Here is a 9,752-nt window from a genome sequence, read left to right on the forward strand (position 1 = left end):
TTTTTTGGTAATAATTTAGTGAATATTTTAAACCATATTTCATTTTGGCATGTGTCTCCTTATGAAAAAAAAAAACATAACTGCAAGCCGCCCACAAACATCTATCACCCTGAACACAGTACTTCTTACAGCTGCTGGCTGCCAGCGAAGACATCTGACAAAAAAAATATTTTGAAAGCTTCCAACTCCTGTGAGTTCAGCTCATATAACAACACTCCTTCATACATTTCACACACAGCTCATTGCTTTCCAGGACACTTTATTTTGGTATATTTTAAAGATGTTTTCTCGGATGTGTGTGAACCCTGATAGCTATATATAGAATATAGATAGAAAACTCAGTTACAAGTAAAAGTACTGCATTGAAAATGTTACTTAAGTAAAAGTCTGTAAGTATCATCAGGAAAATGTACTTAATGTATTAAATGTAAAAGTACTCAATGCAGAAAAAAGTGTGTGTTCAATTGGCTAATTATTTCAGCTGGACTTGTAGGTGAATAATGTATATTGTTGGGTAGTTTAATTTATAATAACACATTGTATTTCAAAAACTGCATGTGTTTTGTGTGCAGAAATCTTAATGTGTAAAGTAATCAGTAACTACAGCTGTCAGATGAATGTAGTGGAGTAAAAAGTAGAATATTTCTCTCTGAAATGTAGCGGAGTAGAAGTAGAAAGTGGCATGAAAAGAAAAGACTCAAGTACAAGTACCTCAACATTTGTACTTAAGTACAGTACTTGAGTAAATGTACTTAGTTACCTTTTCAGGGCGTTTCACTGAGGGATGCAGCCTCTGCCGGTTGTGTACATTATACACAGTTAATTATTAATTAACTCATTATGTATTTCCAGGGGGTATTTGCTGTGTGATGGATGGTGTGTTTTTGTGCTGAAGTAGAGGAAGAGATGGACAGGCTGAGGGATCTATCCTGCAAACATGCCTCGAGGCACTGCAGCCTTGATGAATAATCCAACACACTGGCCTGGCAGCAACTTGAGATATGAGAGAGAGAGAGAGAGAGAGAGAGAGAGTGCTTGAGAGTGTGTGTGTGTGTGTGTGTGTGTGTGTGTGTGTGTGTGTGTGTGTGTGTGTGTGTGTGTGTGTATGTGTGGTTGCTTGCTTATGCTGCTTTTATTATATATTTATTATATAGCTGAGCTACTCTGAAGGTTTGCCAACCAAGTGATTGGATAATTCTTCCATGCCCCTGCCTTGTGATTGGATTAGAAAGCATCTGGAAGGCTCGAGGCTCAACAGTAATGGTTGCCCTTGGCAACCAGATTGAGTCAATTTGCAACCGTTTCGTGGCCTCTGGTTGCCCCCTTTGGCAACCACCTGTTCAATTTTTGTGTTTTATATATATATATATATATATATATATATATATATATATATATTACAAAACTGGAAAATCTTATTTAAAAAGACACCAATATTTTATTTGGTTGTCTCCGTAAAGTATAAACACTACGTTCGTGCGCAACACAACATTTCAGCTTTTGTGCGACCGCTTTCCACACACGCGCATTCGCCGTGAAAAGATACAGGACGCAATTTTCTGTTCATGTTAACGCCGCATGTTAAAATCAGGTTTCGGTGCCTCATCACGGTGCCACTTAAATACCTGTGCTGCTCTCTGATGCTCCAAAACAGACGTTAGAGGCAACAGAAGCATCGCTGCATGTCATGCTAGTAAACAAGCAATGCAAGTAAAAAAACGTTACACAGCAGGTAACGTTAGGCTACAGTTAGCTACAGTAGTAACAGGATTAAACACGGTTAAAATGCTGACAGCTAAGCGTGTAAAAATACCCTTTTCTCATCGGTTTTTGGCGTTTTACAGCAATTTACTGGTGAAAGAAGTAATTATTGTTAAAAGTTAGTGTCATTACATTTTTAATAATCATTTAAATTCCCCCCTTTTTTGTGCTGATCCGAAAATGTATCCGATCCGAGACTCAAAACCGTGATCTGAACCGTGAGTTTTGTGATCCGTATAGCCGTTGCACCCCTATTTGAGAGAAATAGGAAACTATATTGCAAGACATTCTCTTATTGTTTCACTATTAAAATGTGTGGTGAAGTTACATAAGAAATGAATTGCTCCAAATATAGGCAGTTTAAAAAATGGCAACCATTTTGTCAATTTCGGCAACCAAAAGCTGATGCCTGGTTACCAAGCCGGCAACCACTTTAAAAAGTTAGCGTTGAGCCCTGGACAGAAATGCATTTGTAAACATATAGAGAAGCTACAGTGTCAATGGCAAGTGTTGTCAGGAGGGACGTCCCAAGCCAATCAATATCAGGGTCGACCCAATCATCTCTGAATTGATCAATATCTGCTAGGGTAGTACTGATACACTCACAATTCAATACAATTTACGATTTTAAGTTCAAAATATGATTTTCTCTGAATTTTCTTTAACAGAATGAGCAGCCGACAAATGCCTGTAAAATACTTCTTTATTTATATAAACTGTGCAAAACAACCATATCACTTTCGCATATCCATCGTCTTACTTACACCTCACTTTGCACCGACTTTGTAATGCTTACTTACTTAATCTGCACTTTATGTAGCCTATTGTATTCTGTATTCCTGTATTGTATTGAATGTGAAACTGTATGTTGTCCTGCACGCTTATGCTTTTCTTGGCCAGGTCGCCGTTGCAAATGAGAATGTGTTCTCAACGGCCTACCTGGTTAAATAAAGGTTAAATAAAAAATAAATAAATAAAATAAAAATGTATTTTGTCCTAAATGAAATAAAAAATTCATAATTAGAAGACGTTGTGACGTCTGAAGTCAAACAAGTAAAATAAAAACTATGTTACACCCCAGGCCGTTGCATTGCAATTCTTTTTTTTTTTTATATCTCAACCGTTTGTAATCTTTACACATTTATATGGATTTTTAACTGATTCATGATGCATCGTTACATCACTAATATCTGCCCGATAAAGCCTGATCCATGTCCACTCATTTGAACTCATTCAGGGTACGCCAGCTGTCATTGCACTCCATTAAAAACACGGCAATCATGTTCTGATGCGTTGTGAGAAAGTGAAGTGAGTGGCACCAACAATTGAACAGTAGCCAGCAGTTTCAGTTCATGATGTGCCAGCATTTGTCAATGAGCAGTTTTAAGGTTTTTAAGCAGAGGTCCCCAACCTTCCTGAGGACTGCTGGAGTGAACATTATGGACCAGCAGATATAACAACGAGCTGGAAGTGCTTTAGCTGCACAGTTGGTGTAATATTCTGTGGGATTAGCAGTACTGGAAAGCCTTTCACTTTACAGGGAGCGTTTCTGTGAAAATACATCTTAATGAAGAAAGTGTCATCTCTATCTCTAACGCTCTTTGTATGAGCTCGGAAATATAAATCTCGACCTATCAAAAGTTGGGTGTTATGTGTGTGGTGTAGCAAAACGACACTGCCGAGGGCTTTTCGATGTGTGCAGGATAACAAGACTTGAGATGGAAATCCTGTCAAGACCATAGACTGTAAAAATAAGGCCAAGTCCGACAAATATGGATTGAGAGACAGAGAGAGAGAAAGAGACAGAGAAAAAACATACAGCAACTAGTGAACAATAATTTAACCACATAAGACAGAAAGCTGCAGATGCTGTATGTATGTAGCCTCATGAGACCGTCCTGATCTCGCGAACTCCAGTTTTCCTCTCGCAGATCAGTCTGGCATCTTGAGACAGAGAAAATTTGGAGCCGTTCGACAAACAACCGACCAATCCGCGTTGGTTTTAGGTGGCGATAGACAGATGGTTTATCTGATCAGCTAACCAGTATTTTCAGACAGCGGTAGCCCTAATTCTGTTAGCCGCTCGCTGATGCTTTTTTCTCTTGGATCCTTCTTTTAGAATATGGACCGGGAACCTGAAATGGTGCCTTTTATTCGTAAATTCTCGTTACACAAACGGCAAATATCCTTTACCGACATGTTGCTTGCTTGCTGAGCTAACAAGCTATGCTTTGCCTGCAGCAGCAGGGGCTTGTGGTTGTATTTTCATACGCTTCGTTGATCTGATTGGTTGATTTGGCCCGTCTTTCACCAACATAGGTGGTGATAGACAGATGGTTTATCCAATCAGCTAACCAGTATTTTCGCCCCTTCCCAAAAGTTCTCCAACAGTAAGTTCCCAGATGGATATGCCGAGCAAATGCGAAGCAATCCATCTGGCGGAGTCAGGTTAGTATGTATGACAGCTAAAGCATGATTTATGGTCCTGCGGAGGCTCCACGCAGAGCTTTCGGCGTAGCCTACGTAGGTGGCCTGATGTTTATACTTGTGCGTTGGTGTGTGCGTTGATCTCTTTAAGAGAATAACAGGGCCGACATGTGTGTGCGTGGGGGGGTAGCGCGAGTGAGAGAGTGATGGGGATTACCTTCAGAGTGAGTAGCGACTCTAGACTCTAGAGTGAGAGAAACAAAGTGTCTCCCCTGTTCTTTCTGACCACGGTGGGAAATCTGTAGCAGGAAAAGTTAACCCTCTCCTTGATCTCATGTTGTTTATGGAGAAGGAGAAGCAGGAAATGAGTAGAGGGAAATGCAACGCTACCAAGCCACGGCCGAGCAACGTGCGTCGCTGCGATGTGTAGTTACATTTTTCGAGAGTTGCATGTCAGTCTACGCCGTAGGGTCAATTTAACTCAGAAGTATAAATCACGCTTTAGCCCTTCCTCTTAAGGCTAATTACTGTTTAATCAGCTGTAGCTCTAGCTAATTTTTAATTTTTCCATCTGACTCTTTTTCATTTCATGATATTAAGAAATATAATGGTATTATCAGGACTGATGATAAAGCACACCCCTAACTGTAGCTCCATAAAATGTACAGTAGTTATCTACCCAAAATGTTCTTTGGCCTTCAAAACACTGAGTTAGCAGTTTTAATTACAGCTTCTGTTAGAGCAGATAAACTCATTATTTGATCCATTCCTCGTGTTTTTTCTTCTTCTTTTTTTATTGAACGAAATTCAAATTTAATAAAAGATCAAATAAAAATAAAAAAAACACAAAGTGAAACATATAAGCAACAAATAAGCAACTCAAATAATATTGTTCATGTTCAAAAGGAGTAGAAAGAATTTGAGAACTTTTCTAGTCCTACCCCCTCTTAATTTTCATTATCCATAGATAATAGAAATTTTGAAAAGCTACAAAAAAACCCCACAACCCTCCAAACTCTTTATAAAATAGATTGACATGCACACTTCTTCAACATGTGGAGAAATCCAAGGCTCGACAGGCCTGCTTGCACAGCAGGCCTGTCGAACCGTAACTATGCACTAGTTACGGTTGCTGAGCTATGTTTGGACAATCGCTGGTTCAAGTGAGGGGTTTCGTGAATGCTGAATTAAAACCGAACCCCTCCCGTGATCTCTAACAATTTGAAGATTTACAAACCAAATTAAAAGCGTGCATAACATCTAATTCCTACCAACCGCACAGCTGCAACTCATTCAGATTGTTTCTGTGACTGCTTCACATCCGAAACACAGATATGTTAATGGCTTGGTTTGAAATGTGACTGGAGAGCTACTCTGTTAAACTGCACTTGAATTAAACATTGCTTTGGTGGTGAGACAGGAGGAGATGCTGAATCCCTCCAACACTGCCTTTCAGTAGGGGACTGTAAATTATATTATATTATTAATCATTTGTCTATGATTAAGACATTGTGTTGTACACATGAATCAGGCAGAGACAGGCCAGCTGCTGACCTAAGTTCAGTGTAAATCAAGTACAGGGCCTGTTGATTGCCATCGCACATTAAACAGCTAAACTGATGATGTACAGTAGATCAGACGTTCTCAAACTTTTTTCAATAATGTTCCGTCTTTGAAATATTTCTCATAGTATTATCATTCTCAAGTACCCACTGACCAGCAGAAAACATTGATTATTTTTTGGGCATTTCCACCTTTAACCATTAGGTCGGTAGTTTATATCCTTGACGTTCCACTTCTGGGATTGGTCCGGTGCTGCAGGAAATTCCACTGGATGCATGCATTTTCCGTTTCCTTTCACTTTATTTGTGTTGGAATTTTAAACTCCGGTGGATTTCTGAGGACTATGGTTAACTGCTCCTTAGATCTCTGCAGGGTAAATCCAGACAGCTAGCTAGACTATCTGTCCAATCTGAGTTTTCTCTCGCACGACTATTTTACAGTGGCTCCGTGCGGAGCTTAGTGCCGCCCAAGACGATTGTGATTGGTTTAAAGAAATGTCAATAAACCAGAGCACGTTTTTCTCCCATCCCGGAATGCTATGTGGACTAGCCAGACCCTCCTCCCCTCCGCAGCGTGTGGATGGTCTGGCAAAGCGAGACAGCTTAGACATGAAAGGGGAGAGAGAGGGGGAAGACACGCAGGGAATTGCCGCAGGTCAGACCCTGGGCCTCTGCGTCGAGGAATAAACCTCTACATATGGGCGCGCACTCTACCAAATGAGCTACCCAATGCCCAGCACAAAACATCTTTGGTAGGACAAAAAAAGAATAGCTATACTGTATATAAAGAAGCACAATACTGCACCATCAGTGTCTGGTTTACTAAACAATATTGTAACTGACAAACACTTAAAAGCTACATTTCAAATATTAAGAATCACTAAATGAAGTCGTTACGATAGTGTATAATTATTTTAGGAATCACGCATGACTGATATTTTTTAAATTAACATTTAAAAAAAAATCTTACATACCCCCTGCAGTACTCCAAAGTACCCCTAGGGGTATGCGTACCCCCATTTGAGAAACCGTGATGTAGAGCTTGCCAGCATCGGCGGCGAGCTACAGCTCTCATATTAGCTTTCCATCACAAACACAAGGCAGCTCCATCCTGCTCACGTACAGTAAACACAGACACACACACACTTCTTCCCCTTTCCTGGTTTCCTTTACATTGATGCTTTCACCATCCCTCCTCTTCCGTCATTCCTCTCTGTATTTCTACTCTCTTTCCCTTTCTGCTAATGTGCACTTCAGCTACAGTAGAGCTGTCTCATTCGTATGCAAAAGTGTGAAAGGCTCTGCCCTGAAATGATCCCGGCGCAGAACAGGCTTGTGTTACTCTACGGTTCAACAAGGGCTTTTTGTGCTACACTCGAGCATTAAAAATGCTCCCTCACAGACTAAGATACAAGAACGTGTCTGTATGCAGAAACACACAGATTCACATCCAGACTTGCATAGAAAAAACATATAATTTTTGATTTTATAGGGGTCTGTGGTGGCTTGTGTGTCGGGAGGGCTGTAGCTGAATGCTTGCTATAGGCTGCCTGGTAATCAGGGTCCCTTTCTTCAAAGTGCCTTTGAATGAAGGGACCCTGGGCAGCAGCTTTGAAAGGTGGAAATGGGGGTTGATGTGTGTGTGTGTGTGTGTGCGTGTGTGTGTGTGTGTGTGTGTGTGTGTTTGTATGTCCTCTTATGCCCTTTAGGGACTGGCTAACTGTCTAACTCCTAGTCACCTTCGTTTACTGCTGAAGCAGATAAAAGTTATATGTAACCTTTAAATGTTTCTGAAACTGTGTAATTGTTCACTTTATTATCATGAATGTAAACCTGTAAAAGCACGAAATGTGCTAAATTAATCTAAGTTATTATTACGGTGGTTGCTACAACAAACTCTTAATGCTTTGGCTCGCGACACAGTGACAACATTACCCGGTTTAGCTCACGATCCATCAATGCAAAGTTACCGTATGCAACACTTGACATGCAACGGTGCATCTGTAACGTATTCTCTTATGTAAATGAATGATTTTCTGTCTGAGCAAAACATTCCTCGTAACTATAAGACCTCCCGGCAGTGTTGTAGTCAAGACCACCGAAACTGAGACCAGAGTGTATCGAGACCGAGTCAAGACCAAGACTTTGAGGGGACGAGACCGAGTCAAGACCGAGACCAGACCAGTGCCAGACAGCCAGAGCTTCTCCTGTCTTCCAGCTTTCACTTTCCTGGGAGTGCGTGTTATGGGGGGCGGGGATAGCCTGGTCCTACCAGACTCTGGTACATTTCATTAGTACAGAGAGTCTGGCCACTCTCCATTGACAAGTGTTAACTTCCTTGAAGGCGGGTACTCTGTTGAAGTTTAAAACTATTGGATCTGCCCAGAGCCACTCTGGATCTGCCATAACCAATCGCTAACGTTTGGTCGTGACGTCGGCTTAGCATCGCTAGCGTTAACCTTAGCCAACTCCTTCACCACTAATGGAGCGAGCTGGAAAATCTAACTTTTCCCGAACCCCGTGGGGAGGAGGGCCACAACATCATGGCCACCAACACAACTCAGCAAAGATTGTTCTTACTCGGGCTTTAACTTCTGGATATATTCGGCAGCGTTGCCACAACGGACCGAATGGCTTCGCTCGCATCTTTCTCCCCCGCCATTACGGAACTACAACTCAAACTAGCGCACAACCTCAACATCATCGTTCTCAGCCACTCCCTCTGTTCGCTGATTGGACCGGTTAAGATTTGGCCGGAGAAAACCCGCGAATATACCGCAAACCCAGACGGTGTACTGAAGGAAAATGAAAATTGAGTGGAAGTACGTAGGAGGGCGGAGCCAGGCTAGGGCGGGGAGAGGGGGTTAACAGTAACAAATTTCAAATTAGAAATGAGTCGTTATTGGTTGCATTTGAAGCAGGAAGTTTTACATCCAATCACAGTAATGATGTTAACACAACGCAACTTAGTGATATCCCTGCAGTTGTGGTCTTGACCGGTCTTGAAATAAAATCCTGAGTCCTCTTTATCCGAAACTGACTCTGGTGGCAGGGTGCCAGCACTTTACTGTTTGCAGCAAACATGCAGCTGCGACTCGAGATGGCACCTGAATCAACAGACTTGAGGAGCAGCAGAGAGAATATCAGCCCTCATGAGGGATCTATGCAAGATTAAAAAAAACACATGGGTCCTGACTTTGTGAAACGAGAGAGTGCATGTTGGGAAAAAGACGAGACAGAAGGCAAAGTAAAATGAGACAGAAGGCAAAGTAAAATGAAGGAGAAAGGAAACAAACATAGAAGTACATATGTTGGCAGAGGTGGCAAGAAAACATGACAGGCAAGGGAGAGAGATGCAGTGTGGAAAAAGAATTGAAAAACAAAGCGAGGATACGGTCGTCCAGAGACACATGTCACTTCACTGGACCTCACGGATTTGGGTTTGTTTGCGTTGAACTCTGCAGTAGAGCTGAAGATCTTTGACCCTAATTTCTATCATTTTACACGGGCTTGGGCGGGCTCAGGTCGGGCTTGGGCTTGCGCGGTAAATGAGCGGTCAGGTGATGCGTTTTGATTAGCGTGAGAATGGATGCTGAGGAGGTGAAACGGAGGCTGGCCTCTGGAGGACTTATTTTATTTCTTTGTTCCAACTTCCAAGTGGCCTATAGCCTACGCTAGTCATGACTAAATGATGTTAAAAAATTTAACGAGCAGTGTGCATGCGCACATTTGAATGATGTCAGGCTGTCAACGGGTTCGGGCTTATAAAAAGCTGTCAATCAAAATGTACTTGTCGGGCTCGGGCCGATTTCTGTCGGTCTCGGGCCTTGTCGGGCCTAACTTTTAAGGCCCGATTACAGGTCTACTCTGCAGTGCACATCTTCATCCACTCTATCAAGTGTTCAGATAAAAGGGAACAGAAGTTTGGGACAGAACAGCCTGGCTCTGGCGTTGAGGGTGCTTGAGGTTTTTGTGGGAGACACATTTTAGTTTCTGTTGCTG

General features: G+C 41.8%; 1 protein-coding gene and 1 long non-coding RNA gene across 2 annotated transcripts in view; both read right to left on the minus strand.

The window, feature by feature from the left end:
* Positions 1–9,752, minus strand: part of kcnh3 (potassium voltage-gated channel, subfamily H (eag-related), member 3) — a 183,477-nt gene that overhangs the window by 80,874 nt on the left and 92,851 nt on the right. The gene's annotated exons all lie outside the window — the stretch shown is intronic.
* On the minus strand, positions 3,898–9,696 carry LOC118495602. Its single transcript, XR_004898075.1, has 3 exons — positions 9,687–9,696; positions 5,829–5,831; positions 3,898–4,011 (listed from the first exon to the last, which is right to left on the minus strand). It is a non-coding gene; the product is annotated as an uncharacterized LOC118495602 (long non-coding RNA).

The sequence above is a fragment of the Sander lucioperca genome, chromosome 8, assembly GCF_008315115.2.
Source record: "Sander lucioperca isolate FBNREF2018 chromosome 8, SLUC_FBN_1.2, whole genome shotgun sequence".
NCBI lineage: Eukaryota > Metazoa > Chordata > Actinopteri > Perciformes > Percidae > Sander > Sander lucioperca.